Source organism: Haliotis rubra, unplaced genomic scaffold (assembly GCF_003918875.1).
Source record: "Haliotis rubra isolate DU_JTF1 unplaced genomic scaffold, ASM391887v1 Scf614, whole genome shotgun sequence".
Taxonomy (NCBI): domain Eukaryota; kingdom Metazoa; phylum Mollusca; class Gastropoda; order Lepetellida; family Haliotidae; genus Haliotis; species Haliotis rubra.
In genome coordinates this window covers 553,903-574,900 of record NW_025767318.1, presented here as the reverse complement: position 1 = coordinate 574,900, position 20,998 = coordinate 553,903, and the positions used below count along the sequence as shown (strand labels likewise).

The 20,998-nt window shown below is 41.8% G+C and overlaps 1 protein-coding gene across 2 annotated transcripts in view; it reads right to left on the bottom strand.

Annotated features, from left to right (window-relative positions):
- LOC124255975 overlaps positions 1-11,300 on the bottom strand; it is a 51,902-nt gene extending 40,602 nt beyond the window's left edge. Inside the window, exon 1 of one of the 2 annotated variants that reach the window (XM_046689923.1) lies at positions 11,229-11,300. The gene's annotated coding sequence lies outside the window, so the exon portion shown is untranslated. Of the gene's footprint in view, positions 1-10,750; positions 10,927-11,228 lie in introns of those variants that run through there. The other variant, XM_046689924.1, reaches the window with a different exon arrangement.
- Between the last annotated feature and the right edge of the window lie 9,698 nt (positions 11,301-20,998).

Sequence of the window (20,998 nt, the reverse complement as noted above, 5' to 3'; positions counted from 1 at the left end):
GTATGTATAACTGACAGAGTTGTATACATGACTGACAGAGCATGTATACACTGACAGAGCATGAGCATGCATACTGACTGACAGAGTGTATACACTGACAGAGTATGTATAAACTGACAGAGCATGTATACACTGACAGAGCCTGCATACACTGACAGAGCATGCATACACTGACAGAGTATGTATACAATCACAGAGTATGTATAAACTGACAGAGCATGCATACACTGACAGAGTATGTATAAACTGACAGAGCATGTATACACTGACAGAGCATGCATACACTGACAGAGCATGTATAAACTGACAGAGTATGTATAAACTGACAGAGCATGTATAAACTGACAGAGCATGTATACACTGACAGAGCATGTATACACTGACAGAGTATGTATAAACTGACAGAGTATGTATAAACTGACAGAGCATATATACACTGACAGAGCATGCATACACTGACAGAGCATGCATAAACTGACAGAGCATGCATACACTGACAGAGCATGTATACACTGACAGAGTATGTATAAACTGACAGAGCATGCATACACTGACAGAGCCTGTATAAACTGACAGAGCATGCATACACTGACAGAGCATGCATACACTGACAGAGCATGCATACACTGACAGAGCATGTATACACTGACAGAGTACGTATAAACTGACAGAGCCTGCATACACTGACAGAGCATGCATACACTGACAGAGTATGTATAAACTGACAGAGCATGCATACAGACAGAGCATGCATACACTGACAGAACATGCATACACTGACAGAGTATGTATTAACTGACAGAGCCTGTATAAACTGACAGAGCATGTATACACTGACAGAGCCTGCATGACATGCATACACTGACAAGAGCCTGAGTATGTATAAACTGACCGAGTATGTATAAACTGACAGAGCATGCATACACTGAGCAGCATGTATGAGAGAGCACGAGACTGGTGACAGTTCGAGGGGATGGCAATTTAGGCCAGGTATTCTGGGAGTCGAGTCAACACGCACTCCATCAATCATCATCTCCTGTCACCAGCCACCACAGAGGTGCAGCAGCCAGATGATGGCGGGTGAGCCTGCAGGCAACATCATTACATATCAAGGTCATAGTTCAGCCCCGAAAAACTAGAACCTTAGATCAACATATCAAATACCGAGACATATTTACCGAATATTTATTCTGCATGGAGTTATTCTAAGATATGCTTCCTGTCTATTGTCCAGCCGGAAATTATCAACGGACTCTATTTTTAGCAGATATTTCTTATCATCATGGAAACTGTGGTGTCTCCTACAACCTGACGAAGGACGAGGACATCCACACGCCTGCTGCGACACAGTACGTTGTGTGCACGTTTGGTTTTCTACCACGGCTAAAGAACACGTCAGGCAAATCTTACACTGACAGTCAGAACATATTTCCTTCCAGGAGATGAGTTAAAAACGGCACAAGCCGCGGCAGAGAAATCAATAATTCCCGAGCACTTTGGACTAGTCTCTGTATATCAAGAAACGCAACATCAAAGATTGAAATTTAATGCATCTCTCACAAGCCTGTGTCTACAGTTGACCAATAACTCAATGAAACAAGATCTGTGGCATATCAAACAAAACAAATGGAACAAAAAGTCACGTGACGCAGACGGAATTACACTAATAATGGATAACTCTTTAACACTCAATACTCGCGCTAATCCAATCCACCCCTAAGAGTCCTCGGTGTCATCCACAACATGGATGTGATGGGAGTTATACAGATACGCCCTGACCCGCGGGACGTTCCATGTTACGCCCAGTCACATGTAGCCTAAAGCTGGAGGGGTGAACGTTAGTTCGTTAATGTGCGACACGGAGTGTCATGCATCTACTTCCCTAACGTTTAGACTCTGAATATAGGCAATTTTGATAGTAACAAATAAACCCATTCAAATTTAAAAGGAGCCCCAGTAAGATGGAGATCTGAGACCTGAGGAAATCTAGATTTGCTGCATTTAGGGCATTAGCACTGCAGTGAGGGCAAGGCAGTAGGGAAAATAATGTGGTTCAGGGACTGTGAGGCAGACTAGATTGCAGGGAGGGCTAGGCAGTAGGGAAAATAATGTGGTTCAAGGACTGTGAGGCAGACTACATTGCAGGGAGGGCTAGGCAGTAGGGAAAATAATGTGGTTCAAGGACTGTGAGGCAGACTACATTGCAGGGAGGGCTAGGCAGTAGGGAAAATAATGTGGTTCAGGGACTGTGAGGCAGGCTACTTCTTCTGGGGACGACACGCGTAGATGTGAAGTTAGGTCACGAGGTACAATGACTCTTGTTATCATATAGGTCAGGTATTGCGTTTATCACTGTGCATGGTATGAGGTGCAGTTAAAGAACCGCGAGTTTAAAACAGAAAACTGAAAGTTGAAAATGTGTGTCGTTGGTCGCCACAAATGATGTCTGCTACCAGAGAAAATACGTATTCCTAAAAATCAGATATTCTGTCGCTACCGAAAATACCAATAAAGCAGGAGACTGGTTACTGTATGTGTTTGCGTTGCGTGACCTTTGTGGTGTATTCTCTTCGCGAAACAAGTCGAGAAATCTCCCTAGTTTGAGGCAAGATTTCTTTACTAAACGCACAACATATTCGCAGAACCAAGGTAATACATTTGTATTTGGGAACAGTTTCCCTGATCAAACAGACAAAACGAAATAACAAAATCACCTTCCTCTTTCAAATTTGACAAGCAACACTATAAGGTAATCACGGTCTCGATACACAACAGAAGCTGTCAGCGAAATATATATTTTTACCCAGTGTAAATATATACAATGCAGTTACATTTCACACTGAATGGAGTAGTTACCTAGATAATACCATGAGGTTATATTACGAAACATTATGGGTGAGTAGGTTTAACGTCGCTTTTAGCAATATTCCGGCAATACCACCTCGGGGGACACCAGACATGGGCTTCACACATTGTACCCCTATGGAAAATCGAACCCAGGCCTTCGGCGTGAGAAGCGAGCGTTTTCAGCACAATGCTACCCCGCCACTCAGAGGATCATTATGAGTGAGTGAGTATGGTTTTACGCCGCTTTTAGCAATATTCCAGCAATACCACGTCGGGGGACACCAGAAATGGCTTCACACATTGTACCCATGTGGGGAATCGAACCCGGGTCTTCGGCGTGACGATCGAACGCTTTAACCGCTAGGCTACCCCACCGCTCAGAGGATCATTATGACATCAGAGGAGACAAACATAGCTGATATAAGAAAGTAAGTGAATAGTGCTAATGCCACGCCAGCAAAATCCACCTGTTCACGGACGAAATGTAAAGGAAAATTGCCAAAATTTTACAATTAACGGTACAATTTTAAAAATCACCAAACAGAGAAACAATTGAAATAACGCGAACACCAGGTGTTCCCGATGGGGAGGTGTTCTCGCTGACGTGTCAAACGCAGCATTCACACCCACTACGCTATTCCGACTATATATTTATCTGGTGATCAGCAAGACTCATAAATTATGTTAATTCTTCCTTTGATTTAGCGACAGATTAAAAAGACGATGAATTCATATGTCGTTGTAAATGTCAGTTTGTGAGCGACAACGGTGTTTTTAAAACTCCTCCATCAAAGGAAAGCCTGACTTTAAACCTTCCAGGTTTATTATCTCGTATTCATTACTTACGTCATGACTCATTGCTTTCATATACATGTACATGGCCTTTGATGAGAAGTCGGGAACAGTAGCCTATTATTCGTTAATCGCAAGTTCAGCCTTGTGTTAAGTTTCTACTCACATTTCAAATATATTACGCGATACGTTTGTCGATTAAACCGAAGTGAAAGTCGCCAGAAAAGTTGTCGTGACCTTATAAAATATTCGGTGAGGAAATAGGTTTGCTGTGTTTCCCATGTACTTCCATATCAGAAGAACAGGTGGACTTATCAGTATATAGTGTAGAAAAGTATTGCTCATTTTGGAGATAAATATGTGTTTTCAGATCTGTTACTCCTACTGGAGTCCTGGAAATTTTACTTGATGCTGCTGAGTGAGTGAGTGAGTGAGTGAGTGAGTGAGGAAGTTTAGTTTAGTTAATCAGATACTGCAAGTTTCATACCACACAGGATGACAGATGTACGAGGCCACCGTGTTTATTTACACAGCGGTATGTTGCAGTAAACAGACAAGTCAGTAAACAATGATATCTATCTTCTATTCCGCCCGAAAGCAAAACTGACACATTCCATTTTCTCCCGATAGACCTCACCAGCAATCATATTCAATTACAGCCCTATACAAACTACATATGAGTTGTGCTCGAGTCGAAAGGTGTCCAGTGTTTAAAACTGATATGATTTGTTGGAAGAAGTAATTCAAGCAGGCGATTTGGGAAAAACATAGTGGATGAGTTTAGTTTCACGCCTCTCTTAGCAATATTCCAGCAATATCACGGCGGGACACCAGAAATGGGCTTCACACATTGCACCCATGTGGGTAATCGAACCCTGGTTTTCGGCGTGACGATCAAACACTTTAACCACTCGGCTACCTATTTGATACCGGCCATCTGGTAAATGTAGCGATAAAAACAAATGACATCATATCGGCGTTGTCCCAGCGCACATTGATTAAACTGAGTACACTTCACAAAGTTAAATTACACCCGATCCTTTGTCGTGCAATGACAATTTAGTATAGCCGTATGAAAGCTTCGGTTGTTCCTGATCTTCGTTTTAGGAGAATATGAATGCTGTATCTGTTTCGCGAAGGACAAAAAGGACATTCCTCTCCAGAAAAGCGTTCATGCGAACTGACAAAGAGCCAAACAATTTCCGGGACCCAATCACATTTAACAACGTTTTTCAAACACAAAGATCACAGCAAACTCTCACATAACAATTTTACCATTCACAAAAATTACGACAGTCCAGAAACTAACACTGTCTCGTTGCGTGTTGTGTAGGGAGATAAATATATGTCATAATTATAAACATCATTGTCATAATTATAACCATCATTGTCATAATTACAGTGTGATAACAAGGGAGGTTCAACGTGTTTATCTTTAATCACGTGCCCTTGATAATGGCGCTAGGTATCACTCAGCTTCTGATTGTTTACTGATATGGTCAAATGTACTGAAGGCACGTGAACTATGTGGCCCAGTCAGCTCTCATACTGGACCATGCTGCTATTTCACCTGAAAGTCAAAACGTTGTGTTTCGGTCCAGATAACAAGAATGTTACCATGACCCACCTCTCTAGCCTGGCTATAAATCTGGAGCTGGGCTGAGAGGAGTACAAGTATTACTTTACCACATTCACGGTTTGCTGGAGTTGGTCGTTATAACCCACCTGTGTTATTAAATGAATCATCGCCATTGACAAGAATGTCACTCTTATGTAGGTCAACATGTTACTGTAATGTTTTATGGGCAAGAGTTTCGGTACTCGCAGGTAATAGTATTGGGGTACTGTAGCTCTCAACCACCGCGTCTGACATTACGGGAGACTAGATGTGTTTTGCTATTATTGTCAGGACATGAAGAGAATTAGAAAACTTAAATTAGTGACAAGCGAATGACTTCATCTTCCATGTTCTTACAATCCAACGTTTCGGTAGAGCTGTTTTCCCTAACACCGACTTGCTTGATAACCTTACTAGCACCTGCTAGCCTGGTTGATAAAGGTACCAGCCACAGAACCAACTACCTGGATGACGGTTCCAGCACCCCTAACGAAATGTCGCTGAAAGTATGAGTGAGTGAGTTGGGTTTCACGCCTGTTTTGGCAATATTCAAGCAAAATCACGACGGTGACATCAGAACTGGACTGCACACACTGTACCCATGTGGAGAAACAAACCCGGTACTTCGGTGTAATCAGCGGACACTAGGTCCACCACCCCTTCTTGCTACCACAGCGTCCAATGCCAGATAACACTTTAACAAAAGTCAGTTCAATCCCAGTCAACATCTTTACAACACATTATGTAACGTCCATGATTTATAATTTATATGCACACACTAAACATAACTTGACATGGTCATTTCAACACATTTAACTGACTGACTGACTGTGTTTTGTTTTACGCCGCTTTTAGCAATATTCCAGCAACATCACGGCGGGGGACACCAGAAATGGGTTTCACACATTGTGGGGATTCGAACCCGGGTCTTCGGCGTGACGAGCCAACGCTTTAACCATTAGGCTACCCCACCGCCCAACACATTTAACTATTACATTCAATACGATTATATTAATATTTCATACAGGCCCATGTAAAGGGAAACAGATAGCAACTTAATGATCAGCAACTGCTTGGTTCAGAAAGGTTGTATATTACGTTATGTAATGTATATACCTAGTTTAACCCTTTCAGGATATATTTACTTTGAACTAAAGCAACACTGGGATAACAAGCAGAATCTTGTCCTGAATGATCAATAGTAAATAGTGTTGTTTTGTCGACATACTCACTTCTTATCCGCTTGTTTACTATTACGTCAATACTGCCGGTGAAACAGGTATATATTCAAACAGTAGAATGAACCAAAACATAACAAACGTATGTTATGCTGAAAGCATTCCCAAAAATACGGCCCCAAACACAACCATGGTATGAAATTTGTCACCATAGAATAACCAATGATTGTTGTGGGTGTTTTCGTTTTGACCATTTTGAAAATGCCACAAGACATGATATCAATATATTTAAAAACCCTGTGAGATGAGCTATCATTTGATATATCACATGGCATAATTATTGACAAAATATCTGTTTGCATAATCATTTTAATGATTGTGGCGGCCATTTTGAAATTGGCGGCCATTTTGAAAATGCCACAAGGTAGAATTTGCAGAACTTTGTATCTTACACATGGTAATGGTGTTTTGAAGCTTTCCTGAAAAATTCAGCTTTCTACTATTTTTTTCCAATGTCATGTCTAATGCTCCTGGCCTATACCCGTGAAGATCCGGGTTAAAATTGGTCTTTACAAACCCATGCTTGACGTAAGAGGCGACTTACGGGAGCGCATGGTCAGGCTTGCTGGCTTGGTTGACACATTCCATCGTATCCCAGTTGAGTAAATCGATGCTTATGCTGTTGATCACTGGATTGTCTGGTCCAGACTGGGATACTGCGGTAAACAACAAACCAACCAACCGTTTTGACCACCAGTATATCATCGTGTAAACTTTCTTTTGTCCGATATTTTATCACATCTGGCCAACAGAATGATCAAGACGCCATGAGAAATTGTTCTGATAGATGCATACGACTTATGGAGACATGTGAGTCAGACACTTAACACGAAATGGGGCGGGTGTTATCTATTGCATCGACTCTGGCGAAAAGACAAATTATTAGTTGTACCCATTAATGCGCTAACGCTCCGAGCGTTAGCGCAGGCGCAACAGACAGGGAACCAGGCGGACAAATTCAAAGCTTGTACTTTTGCCTTTTCATACAAATTGATAAACATATTTTGATGAAACACAAATGACTGGGAATAACTTCCAAATAGGTAATATAATCATTTAACAAACATTTTAAAATACAATCCGGAACTAATAGTCATCAGAACAACTTGCAACAACGTGTATTTCAATGACCTGGCCTTTGATGAGACGCTGAATAATCTTCAAGATCAGGCAAGACATAACGGGTTCGCTATTAATAGAACACGAGACTGGAGCAAGTCTACACTGAAATATCAATGAGGATATTTTTTATCCATGTACGAGGAAACTACGAGGGCTGAAAAGTGGATACACGGGAATATCATAAGCGGGCGTGTCATTCGCCAAGCGCCGAGGCTATTCAGCACATCCTCTCACAGTGAATAGAGTCGGCGTCACAGAGCATGACACACTATAATACGGATTTCAATAGCCCTCTGTCAGTTTCCCCCTCATGGCTGCGTGAATCAATAACGGGGACTGGGGAGCCAGATGTAACAGATTAACGCCTAATTAATTCAATATTAATAAGAAAACATGAAATATTCACGCATAACGGCTTTAATATTCGGCTAACCTGTTTGATTGGACGTGTTCATAGGAAGTCGACACGACAACACAATTGTCTCCTTGACAGGTAGAACGACTTCCACGTTCAAATTGAATTACTGACAGTTAGGTCTTGCGTGTTTCAGTCGTGTCAATACTTTTCCAGTTTTTTTAGCGAGGTATTTTGAGAATCGTTATGTTCAGGGTTTTTTTCTGAATTTTGACACAAATGCTGACATGTTTGTAATTAACCTTCTCTTTCTCAAACCAGCAGTTATAAAAACAAACATATCGGCGGTTTGGCTGTGATTTCGATATTGATCGACATGTACAATCACGCAAACTGCGTGACACGTGAAGAGACATGTGTGTTCTCACACCTGTAATTAAGCAGAAAGAACATAAACAAATTACCGCGACCTGACACAAACGAAATCTGCACAGGTAAGATAAGGTAACGGTAAAACTTCCGCCAGTAACCCATGACTTCAATTCTTAACCCTTTGTCAGAATATTGTCCTTCAAATTCAGCGGCGTTAAGGTAAGGGTTAAGGTTAGGTTGTCCTAACCCAGGCTGAGAGTTTGGGCGGTTATTGTTAAGTCAAAAGTAGTGTATGTTTCTCTCACCATTCAGGCATACCTGAGATAAATGTCAGTGTGAGACATTAAAACACATGCACAGATACCAACCAAACCAACTCTGACATTTTGTGAATTCCTGAATAATTATTGGTAAAAAATGAGTTAATTAAGGTATTTATACAGCAAAGTACATTGAGACACTAATGACAAGAAGGTATGCAGTAGCCATCCCCACATCACATCTTCGTTAACATGAGAACATCTTAACGCATCATGGCGATATGTCGATAGATTATGGGCAGATTAGTCTGTATCTCCCCGCAGCTCTATACAGAAACTAGGTAGGTAGGTCACGATGGAACTCATTTATCCTGTGATGAACGTTGTGACAAGATATCCACGTTATTACGCCTTCTTCCTTCTTGGGCATATGGTAGGTAGCTTAATAACACATGGGCGTATGTAGAGAAACTGTTAAACTGCATGGGGAATGGTGGGAATCGAGAGTGGGGTGAAGCACATCCGTGTCTATGCAGCATACTTATTAAAAGAAGTTAAATAGAGTCCGTATACCCGACAGGACTAATTAACTGTAGTAGCATGGGAGGATCGGATGTTCTTTAGCTTATTTGGACTGATCGTGTTTGCTGTGTGTCAACTTTGTCAATGACATGGTGTGATCTTGTCATTAAGAGTTCACCAACCACCACCAAACAAACAAACATATATATATACACACACACACACACACACACACACATATATATATATATATATACACACACATATATATATACATACATACATATACATATATACAGTCAAATCCCGATGAGTCGAATGCCGGTGTCTCGAATATTATGCATAACTCGAAGTACCTGTCGGTCCCGACCATTCCCTGTTATAGTTGTCATCATTTGAATACCGGTTACACGAATTCGTCTCATACATACATACATACATACATACATACATACATACATACATACATACATACATATATAGGCAAATGTATAGCCAAAATATGAACTGAAATAAGCACTTTGTTAAGCATGGACAAATTGCGAATATGCATACTGCATAGTACCTTGCACAGCTTGAGGTAAGTCAACTGCAAGCTGATCTATTCACGTATGTGTCTGTTATGCAAATGAGACGGTTTAAATAAGGATACGCCTATGCAATAAAACAACATTGATGTATTATCAATATACGTTTGTATTTTCACGAGTGTTATGACACCAGACTTCCATCAGCCAGACAGCACCTGCATGCATGATGATGACGAGCGCGGGGATCGTGCGACTGTTATCTCTTCAACAGCTGCTGTTAGTTACAAAGGGATGTAATGCACCTTCAAACACCTTTATCGTATTTTATAGAGAAATTGAATCCTAAATATTATCAGACTCCCTTCGGCAGCCAGTAAACAGCACATTGCAAGGAAACAAACAGTTTAGAATGACCCGGGAAGAATCAAAAGCAGGTCAAAGGGCGCCCAAGTACAATTTAAGCTGGTTGGCTAACCGCTGTTCTTCACAGGGGCCTATTGTGCTTCCTTCAAAACTCAATACAAACTAAAATAGCTAAAACTTTGGCGTCTTCATCAGTATTGCTAACCTCCGCCCAACACAAATAAATATTTCTTGGTTGCCATGGTAACTTGACAATGACTCCGACAATACATATTTAGAATTATACAGATGTTTACAATGTGTTAGAGCGACGCGGGCTGGAATGTGGCTTGTCTCCTGTGGTAATATCAAAACCCGATCAGCGCTCTACACACAGAACAAATCCATCATTGAATGTACTCTAAAACCCTCGACCCGTGAGACGTCTTCTTACCGCCGGTCTCATAATCTCTCCCGCCATGTTACACAAGACCCGGAAGTATTTCAGAAGCAGGAATCAATTAACGACATCCTTTAATTATATTTCGACCAGATGAGGAAATATCCTTGTCTATAAATTTGTCATAAATGGCGATATTATAGCAAACCTGTGACACGCTAAATCGTCACGCTCGCTGGTCACATTCAGATGCCTGTTCACTGATGTGTGCAAAATCTATTTCATATATTATATATCGAAGATACATAATCGCTGAAATCACAATCAAAACGAAAGATGGTAGTAAACTCACACGATATGCCTGTGTCAATGTAAATCCGTCCGAGAGGGGTTAGAAAAACGCCATTGCTCTTCGCTGATGTTTCTATTTTTACCTCCACGCCAAACGACATGGACTAGTAAAAGCAGACACGACACCTGGCTTGGGTCGAGGCGGTCTCGTGCGATGAGACGCTAACAGTCTGAAGCTATCCCCGGTGATGAACGACAACTGATAATTAGGCCAGCTATATGCATATCGCGTGCAGCTACACCGAGAGGTTAAAGCATATCTACCGTGTTTGCCCGACGCAATTAAACTGTGCAATTCTATCATGAAATCACGCGAGGTGATACACTTTACAGTAAATCTCCCATCACTGACCTATCAATCAGCTCCACAAAGTCTGTCAATCAAACAAATATGTTGTCAATAGCGTGTCAATGACTATGGCTTGTACATTTCAAACACAAACAGTTAGTTGACAGATATAGAAGATTTAGTTGCCTACCTTCACAGAGTAGCTTTCTCAATGCAATCCTGTTCGCGCCTGTATGCCTTCCAACTCATGTGTGAGTCTGTCACAGCGTAAACAAGGGAAGCCCAGGCGGCTAAATTTAGCTTTCGTAGACAGCGGGATACCCTCGCTGAGAGGAAATGGGGAACGTGATGATGTAATTATGGCAATTAAGCTTATCAAATACACATGTATTGGTTTACACATCAGATTACTAATTACAGGCTCATATCATGGCTTTGTTGTAGGCTGTAGGCATATCCGAGCTAACCTCGGCAACACAAGCCTTTTATGTATGGGTTTCATCGGGCGTACTACATTTAAACAATTTCCTGTAACTTGCTTAATAGTATAAATATAATAAAAAGATAAACGTAAAATACATTATCTCTATAATAGTGAGTAAGTGAGTACGGTTTCATGTGTTTAGGCAATCGTTCAGCTGTATCAAGTTGGGAACTCCAGAAATGGGCTTCACAGATGGGGAAAATCGAACCTGGGACTCCGATCGCTTCAGCCACTACCTTACCCCGTCACCCATTGTAGGTTAACAGCGCTGTATGTTTTTTCCATGTGTAGATATAAGTCATAATATACATGTTCTTATTGCGCCCTAAGAAAGCTTGACACAAACCACAACATTTAATGCTGAAGATCATTTTAACTTATGTCGACTATGCATTTACGGTACAAAAATAAAGGCCTTGATACAGGCAACCATAGACTAGGCTGACGCTTAGTCTCTGGATATATATATAGTTTTGGTAGTATCAAATAACTCCATTGAAAAGGAGCCGCATGGGAGATTCAGAAATCTGAGGAAATCTAGACTTGCTTCATTTCAGCCTTTAGCCAGGAGGGCTAAGGAAAACAATGCAGTTCAGCGACTGTAACACAGATTAAATCATTCATTGCTGTGTTTCATGTAGACAAAAGATTATATTTCGCCATGCTGTCATGCATATTTAGACAATGATAAGGTTTCATACTGACTGACTGAGTGAGTTTGGTTTTACGCCGCTTTTAGCAATATTCCAGCAACATCACGGCGGTGGTTTCATACTAAGGCAAAGAGTATGTTTTATACTCAGACAAAACTGAGGTTATATTCTGAGACAAAGTTGAAGTCAGTATACCAACTCCAAGCCGACCAGTCCATGTTTTCCAAGGCTGGGGAACAACATCTTCTAACACGGGGTCGAATCATCGACATTCCTGCTGTACGATGATCTGTACACTATTGGAGGTGGTTCAACATTTAAACATTTTTATTACATGGGTCGTATCTTTTAAAATTCATTAACAAACTTAATTAACCGCTGTTACAGTATTTGTTCCGAATTCCCACAACCAACCGGATTCCGGATCATTCAGCCACCTGTTTGAAGTGTCTTTCCAGAATGCCTTAGACAGAATCATAACGGCGTTATTAATTTGAACTAACCCGGAAACAGAAGTAAGTTGTTGCTAAATTTGTCGAGAACAGTTTGCGCAGTAATTACCAGCGAGGGAATACTTGAGTGACACGTGTTGAACACATAGGCACACTGACCACACCTGGAGACGCATGCGGTCCAGTGTAGCTGCTAGCTGGTGTTGTCATAACCCGCACACATCCACCAGGTGGGAAGGTCGATATCATTAGCTGACGTGACTGAATCACCAGATATTATTCATAATTATGTGTAACCCAGAAGCATTAGATCTTATTGCATCCTTTTGGTAATATTACCACTGAATAAATAGTTGATGTTTGTGCCTGGAAGCGCTATCATCTTCCAAATTAGCCAAATGCCTCGTATGATCGCTTTAACAGTTTCGTCTTTGAAGATGTTCCTTACCCATTTCCTGGCTGAAGGAATTCCTGGCACCAGGCTGCAAGTGTAATGGGTGGGGGCTGCAGACATTATATTTTTGTCAAAAGTCCAGCTCTCCGTGTGAACCTCGTTGTCTGACTCAGAGCAATTATTATAAACTGTTATCCCTTCATTACAAACTCCCAGACGAAGAGAGGGGCTTTCACTCCCTGCGACCCGTGAGATTAGTTGTAACAACATTACAGCAATATCACGGCGGGGAACAACAGAAATGGGCTTCACGCATTGTGCCCACCTAGGGAATCGAACCCTGATCTTCGGCGTAACGAGCGATCCCTTTAACCACTAGGTCACCCCACCGCCCCTCTGACCCGTGAGGAACGAGTGAGTGTAGTTTTACGCCGCTTTTAGCAATACATGTATTCTAGCAATATCGCGCAAACCGAAACATGAGTCTCATTATCATATTCAGACAATGACCTACTTTTCAGCCGATCCGAATATTCTCGTGTGAAAGTGAAAAGAGACACCACAAACAACTATGGTTACACTGAATTCCAATTCCTTGTTTCATAAGAAAATGGTATTTACAAGTTAATGTTATTTTTAAACTTTAATAACATCGTATTTCTATATTTTATGGCGAGGTGTAGGCAGCATAATCTCAACTAAGACGTCACAGACTGCCCCTGTTTGAAGAGGTCGTAAAACGATTCACAATTCATCTGGCTCACTGGTTACACCTGTTATGTGTTCTTTGCGCTTATTCAGTGTAGTTTTGTAACGCACAATGTGACTGATATAACATCAAGTCCGTACCAGACCGAAAAACCTTTCTAGCGGCAGAGCCTCGTTTTGTGACTTCCACGATTTCCAGATTTCCGTCTGTCAGAGCACGCTGTACGACAGAGCACGCTGCACGATGTGTTTGTAAGGATTAGAAGGAGCGTAGTGTTTCAATATACAAGTGCTTAGATGTATCAAATTATACTGATTAATATTTATGTATCCAGTTGAATGAATTGGTCTCAAACTTCTGGACTGGTTATTGTACTATGTTGCGCAATGGGACGGAACCCAGTCAACAGGAAACGAGACTGTTGTGTAATCAATGTTTTGACTTGTGGAACCGGATCAAATTGACACATGCTTTCCCAAAACGGCGCCTAACGGGATCGGCTGGTCAGGTACGCTTACATCATCGCTTACAATCAAAGTTGCGTTGATCCATTCTGATGATGTCAGTCACTGATCTATCTGGTCCAGACTCGATTATTTACATTCATATTTGACCGTCGTCATGTATCTTGAATATTGCTGAGAGTGGCCTGAAACAAGAAGCAAACTCGACCCAGCCCCAAGAACATTAAAGGACAGGCAACGAAGTTATCCCACATTATACTTGGTGCTGTGTCAAAACCTCTCTGTTTACAGCCTGCCAGAACATGCTGACCCCCATGGATGTTGGCAGCCTGTATTTCAGGCCATCTTTGTAAAAAAGGACACAATATATGTCCACGTGGGTGTGCTCAAGCGTAAATGGCAAAATGTTTATGTAAATGTATGTATGTCTAAACGTGTATGGTACAAATTATGTGTGCAAACTGTTTATGCCGACACGTGTATGCCAAAACGTTTATCCAATCTTGGGAGCAGTTTAACGCCACAATTAGGTTTTGGTGATGTCATTGTATGTCATCTTGATTTGGGAGTAAACCCCGAAGTAAGGCATATCTTAGAGGTTTTCTGTTTTAAGGAAACCCAGAAGTACTCGTTGTTGGCAAACCTTTGGCTATAATACTAGCATAGCATCGTACTATCACCGCTTCTATGGTATATGTTTTGAGTTAGGGTTGATGTTTGTTTGTCGTTCATCAAAATTCAAGCTGTTAAACATCGAATCTGGAGCAGACAATCCAGTGATCAACAGCATGAGCATCGTTCTACGCAAATCTGTTGGCATGTGTCAACCACCCGATCCCGTTAGTCGCCTCTTACGACAAGCATGGGTTGCTGAAGACACACGTCTGTCTGCTTCCACAGCGTTCCAAAGGCATATGATCTTGCCCATGTTGTCAATAACCGACCCCGATTCCTCGATTTCCTCGATTTACAGGCTCGTCTCAATATAACTTAAATACTCCTACTGTGGCGTAAAATACCATTCACTCAACTCGAACTTTCAGAAATGTTTCGGTTCTAGTACACCTAAGAGACCGTTTTCTATTTTTGTGCTTAGTTTGCATAAAATGGTCCAGCTACACGACGGCGGCCTGTAAGCAGTAGAATCTGAATCGGACAAACCGGTGATTGATATTATGTGCAACGATTCTCTTTATCGTGGTAAGATGACACTAGATTAACTAATACCCATTTTTCATGCATCTCAAAATATGAGTCTGTATATCTGTAAATATACGTCAATATACGTCATAATTATACTCGTGTGTGGATAAATTACTTCTGAATGAGTGAGTGAGTATGGTTTTACGCCGCTTTTAGCCGTATTCCAGCAATGTCACGGCGGGGGACACCAGAAATGGGCTACACACACTGTACCCATGTGGGGAATCGAACCCGGGTCTTCGGCGTGACGAGCGGCCGGTTTAACCAGTAGGGCTACCCCACCGTCCCAATTTACTTCTGAAGCAAATTTGAACCATGTGTGATGCAGGGTCTTGCTTGTGTGCACGTTAATGCGAAAACCAGGGGATGATCTTATTAATAAGCTGTCGATTTTTTCAAAACTAAACAAATAGACGCCAGTTCTGAAGTTGATGGTGTTCCGTGTACAGCATCACCAACTTGTATGTGGGTATCCAGACAGGGGCGGATTCTGTTTACTTTGGGTTTCAAGGAGACAAAAAACTGTGGACAAATTAAATCAAACATGGTGGTTCATGCCAATATTTAATTTGTGTAAGGTAACTCTCTTCTCACTTTTATTTGTGAACAGACTACTCAATATTGTGCCTTGCACCATTTATATACTTTATTTACACACCCCAGGTAATTTTCACGCGAACAAACAGTACATTTACATACACATACGAATGTATGATTAGACGTACAAATTACTGACGGAAGTATATATTGTGCTTGTGAACGGGATATACGCCATCGAGCCCGGCTATACACCAGTATCTGTGTTGTCCCTGCAAAAGCAAGCATAGCGTAGGTTCTGCTCGTTTCCTAGATACTGATTGACGTTGGAACATGTCCTCCATCATTTGTCTTTGCCGTGGAATAACCAGCTAAATTGTCAGTTAAACACTACTTAGTTAAGGACCGACTCCTTGGTGTAGTGGTTAGAGCGTCCGCCCGAGCGGACGGTCGCGGGTTCGATCCCCGACTGCGTCATACCAAAAGACGTTAAAATATGGTACTTGTTGGTCCCTGCCTGGCGCTTGGCATTAATGGGTACAAGAAGGACTGGTCGGCTCGGAGTCAGTATAATGTGTCTGAGTGGGGTATTTCTGCTTCACTGCGGCATGGTATCTCAGTGAGCTAGCACTACAAAACCAGCTTCAGTCTGGGCTAGTACAAGCAGCTGCACACACATATACACACGCATGCACGTCGTCATATGAGCGAAGTATTCTCAAGTACGACGTAAAACCCAATTTCACCTCTCCTCACTTAGTAATGACAACTTCTCCTTCCCCTCTCTTATACAGGTTCCCGAAGGTCGTGTGTCGCCAGTGGGATTTGAACCCACAAAGGTTAACGATGAAACCCTCTGACACGGCGACTTAGAGGAAATCATGTGGAATGAACGACCACATTCTCAATAACATCAGGACGAAGAGTTAATCCTGTAATGAACCGATGTATGTGTCATTTCTGTTATTCTGTACATTAAACGTACGTGCGATTTGGCTGCTATTCGTTCAAACACTTTCCTTGATCGGAGCTGCGATTGCTCAAAACAGGCAATGGACAAATGCTTTTTATGCGATCCATAAATGTGCCCGAATTGGTCCAATATGAAAGTATCCTTGCCCCGAACATGCATTTTATAACCGGGTCGCCACAGGAGCGATCCGGGTTTTCACAGTTGAGCATAGAATTCTTGAGTTTCTTTGTAACCATTTAGGTAGTAAGATCTATTTACAACATAATTTCGTTACCACCTTTCTCGTTTTCTCGATGACGTTGCATCAGGGTAGGAGGTATTACGGGACGACGTTCTCGTATCTCGTAATGACGTGGGCGGTGGGGTAGCCTAGTGGTTAAAGCGTTTGCTCGTCACGCTGAAGACCCGGGTTCGATTGCCCACATGGGTACAATGTGTGAAGCCCATTTCTGGTGTCCATCGCCGTGTTATTGCTGGAATATTGCTTACAGTAGCGTAAAACTAAACTCACTTACTCCCTCGTAATGACGTAAGCGGGTCCTGAGTGTGGATACGCCGAAGTCCTGGAATGGTCAGAGCAGAAGTCATGGCAGTCTGGAACCTGTGCGGGAGATGGTTCCCCCGTGTCCACCTGTCCTGTCTTGGCGCATTGCACGTGGGCGATCGGCAACTTCAGCATTGCCCTGACCCCGTCACATCAGAGCTATAATGGTGTTTCGGTGGCAAGAGCAATGCGAAGCTACCTGACGCTAAGACACCCCGGACTATATAAATAGCCTCATGACGTTGTGCAGTCGTGAGTCGTGGCATGCTGTGAGCATTATTATTAAGCCATTCAATTATTTGAACGATCAAACCTTAAATAATTATGCAGCAGTTTTTGCAATTCATGTGCTCCATGCAGTTTATCGAGATGCACATGCACAAACGCGTTGCACGTGCCCATGCCGAAACTCCTGACGTCAGGCATATGAGTTTCATACAATTATCACTTTGAAAGGGACATGACGTTACTACATTATAAACTGGTTCACCATGTCCTTAGATACATAATATCATCTCCCTGAGCGATTTAAGTTCAGTACACGCAGATCAGTAATTTCCATGCGCCCAGAATATACATAGATATAAACATGCAGTTTACAGAACACATTTGTAAAGGGCAATGATAATGTACCCCATGCAATATTCTATTACAACATTGCATGTAAGCTCATTTGGTAATCAGCGATGCATTTACACAATGAACAGCAAGCCCAAATAACATCATAGGTATGTAAATGCGCACTGTGGACCCTTCAGCAAACACAAGTAATGATAATAACTCCGTCAGCCAGGCAGATATTTGTGTGTGAAGTACACGGACAATGTGTTGGAGTGGTTGAAATGCACAGCTGCGCTCTACATTGCACTGACACAATGGGCGTATTGAACGTTACAGTCCTGCATAGCTTTGCTCATTGACCGCTGTATAATGATTTAATCAAATTGCAGTTCATTCCGTGTCCATATTGTCATGTTAATGGTGCGATAACCCATCTTGACGGAGAAAAGCGACACAAAGTTCCAAAGAACCGGCGTCAATATCATTTGAAGTACATAAGGATCAATAGAAGTTTTTTTTCCAGTCTATTCAAATGGTTGTGTATTTGCAATAGTTCGCTTCACGATATGTACAAATATCAATAGCAAAATAAATCCCATGCCAATACCGAATGTAATAAATATGTGTACCATCCATTTTGTATGTTCATATCATGTCACCACCTCTGTGGTGTAGTGGATACAATGCCCAGACAGTGGAAGGTGGGTAGTTCGATTCCCGTCATGGTCTTACCTGAACAATACCAATAAATGATATGTGGACAATACAGGGGAATTGAACGGGAGCTAGGATTCAGTGGACATGTGTTGTACATGTAGCTGATGTGCATGTTACACGTGTGTTGTACATGTAGCTGATGTGTATGTTACACGTGTGTTGTACATGTAGGTAATGTGTGTGGTTACACGTGTGATGTACATGTAGCTGATGTGTCTGTATACACGCGTGATGTACATGTAGCTGATGTGTCTGTATACACGTGTGATGTACATGTAGCTGATGTGTCTGTATACACGTGTGACGTACATGTAGCTGATGTGTCTGTATACACGTGTGACGTACATGTAGCTGATGTGTCTGTATACACGTGTGACGCACATGTAGCTGATGTGTCTGTATACACGTGTGACGTACATGTAGTTGATGTGTCTGTATACACGTGTGATGTACATGTAGCTGATGTGTCTGTATACACGTGTGACGTACATGTTGCTGATGTACCTGTATACACATGTGACGTACATGTAGCTGATGTGTCTGTATACACGTGTGACGTACATGTAGCTGACGTGTCTGTATACACGTGTGACGTACATGTAGCTGATGTGTCTGTATACACGTGTGACGTACATGTAGCTGATGTGTCTGTATACACGTGTGATGTACATGTAGCTGATGTGTCTGTATACACGTGTGACGTACATGTTGCTGATGTGTCTGTATATACGTGTGATGTACATGTAGCTGATGTGTCTGTATACACGTGTGACGTACATGTTGCTGATGTGTCTGTATACACGTGTGATGTACTTGTAGCTGATGTGTCTGTATACACGTGTGACGTACATGTAGCTGATGTGTCTGTATACACGTGTGATGTACATGTAGCTGATGTGTCTGTATACACGTGTGATGTACATGTAGCTGATGTGTCTGTATACACGTGTGATGTACATGTAGCTGATGTGTCTGTATACACGTGTGATGTACATGTAGCTGATGTGTCTGTATACACGTGTGACTGATGTGTCTGTAGCTGATGTGTCACGTGTGATACATGTAGCTGACATACACGTGTGATGTACATGTAGCTGATGTGTCTGTATACACGTGTGATGTACATGTAGCTGATGTGTCTCCATACACGTGTAATGTACATGTAGCTGATGTGCCTGTATACACGTGTGATGTACATGTAGCTGATATGTCTGTATACACGTGTGACGTACATGTTGCTGATGTGCCTGTATACACGTGTGACGTACGTGTGACTGATGTGCCTGTATACACGTGTGATGTACATGTAGCTGATGTGTCTGTATACACGAGTAATGTACATGTAGCTGATGTGCCTGTATACACGTGTGATGTACATGTAGCTGATGTGTCTGTATACACGAGTAATGTACATGTAGCTGATGTGCCTGTATACACGTGTGATGTACATGTAGCTGATGTGTCTGTATACACGTGTGACGTACATGTAGCTGATGTGTATGGTTACACGTGTGACGTACATGTAGCTGACGTGTATGGTTACACGTCTGACGTACATGTAGCTGATCTCCCTGGTTACACGTGTGACATAGATGCAGCTGTTGTGCCTGCAGGCGATGTAACACAAATGTCACGATATTTTCAAGGAGATCTACTGTACTAGTTCATAAATATGTAAATACATTTCGAAAAAAACCCAAAAGGACAACAAAAGAAACCAAAACATTAGCTCCCAAAATACCAATAGCCTTAAATCATCCGTTAAAAAAGGAAATAACGACTTGACAGCGTTCAGGACTCATGCATATTGTTCATTAGCATTTCAAATTCGAGACCAATGACGACGGGTGTGTCTTCCCTTTGCCATATACATACGTCACAGCATGTCGTTTACGAATAGGGGATCTTAAAATAAACTGTCGGACAAAAGAGGTATAAAATTTAAAATTAGATTTGACAAGAAATGGACGTTACTGGGCTGTAAACAGCCGGCGAATTAATGCAAATTGAATTTCGAAAACACATCATCATCGACTTGTATGTGTCAGTTTTCACCTCCATCAGACATATGTTTGTACTTTCTTTAACCGGACAACTTATGTTATGTCATTTAGGGCATTGGACCTTATCTTGTGACCTTATGGAGGGCGACTGTTTCAACGCCTCAATCACAAAGTAATGTTCCCGAAGATCGGGAATAGAGTTGGGTGTCGTTGTACAAAACGATCTTAGCGCAAAGGTGACTTAAGGTAGCCTTAGCGAAAGGTTG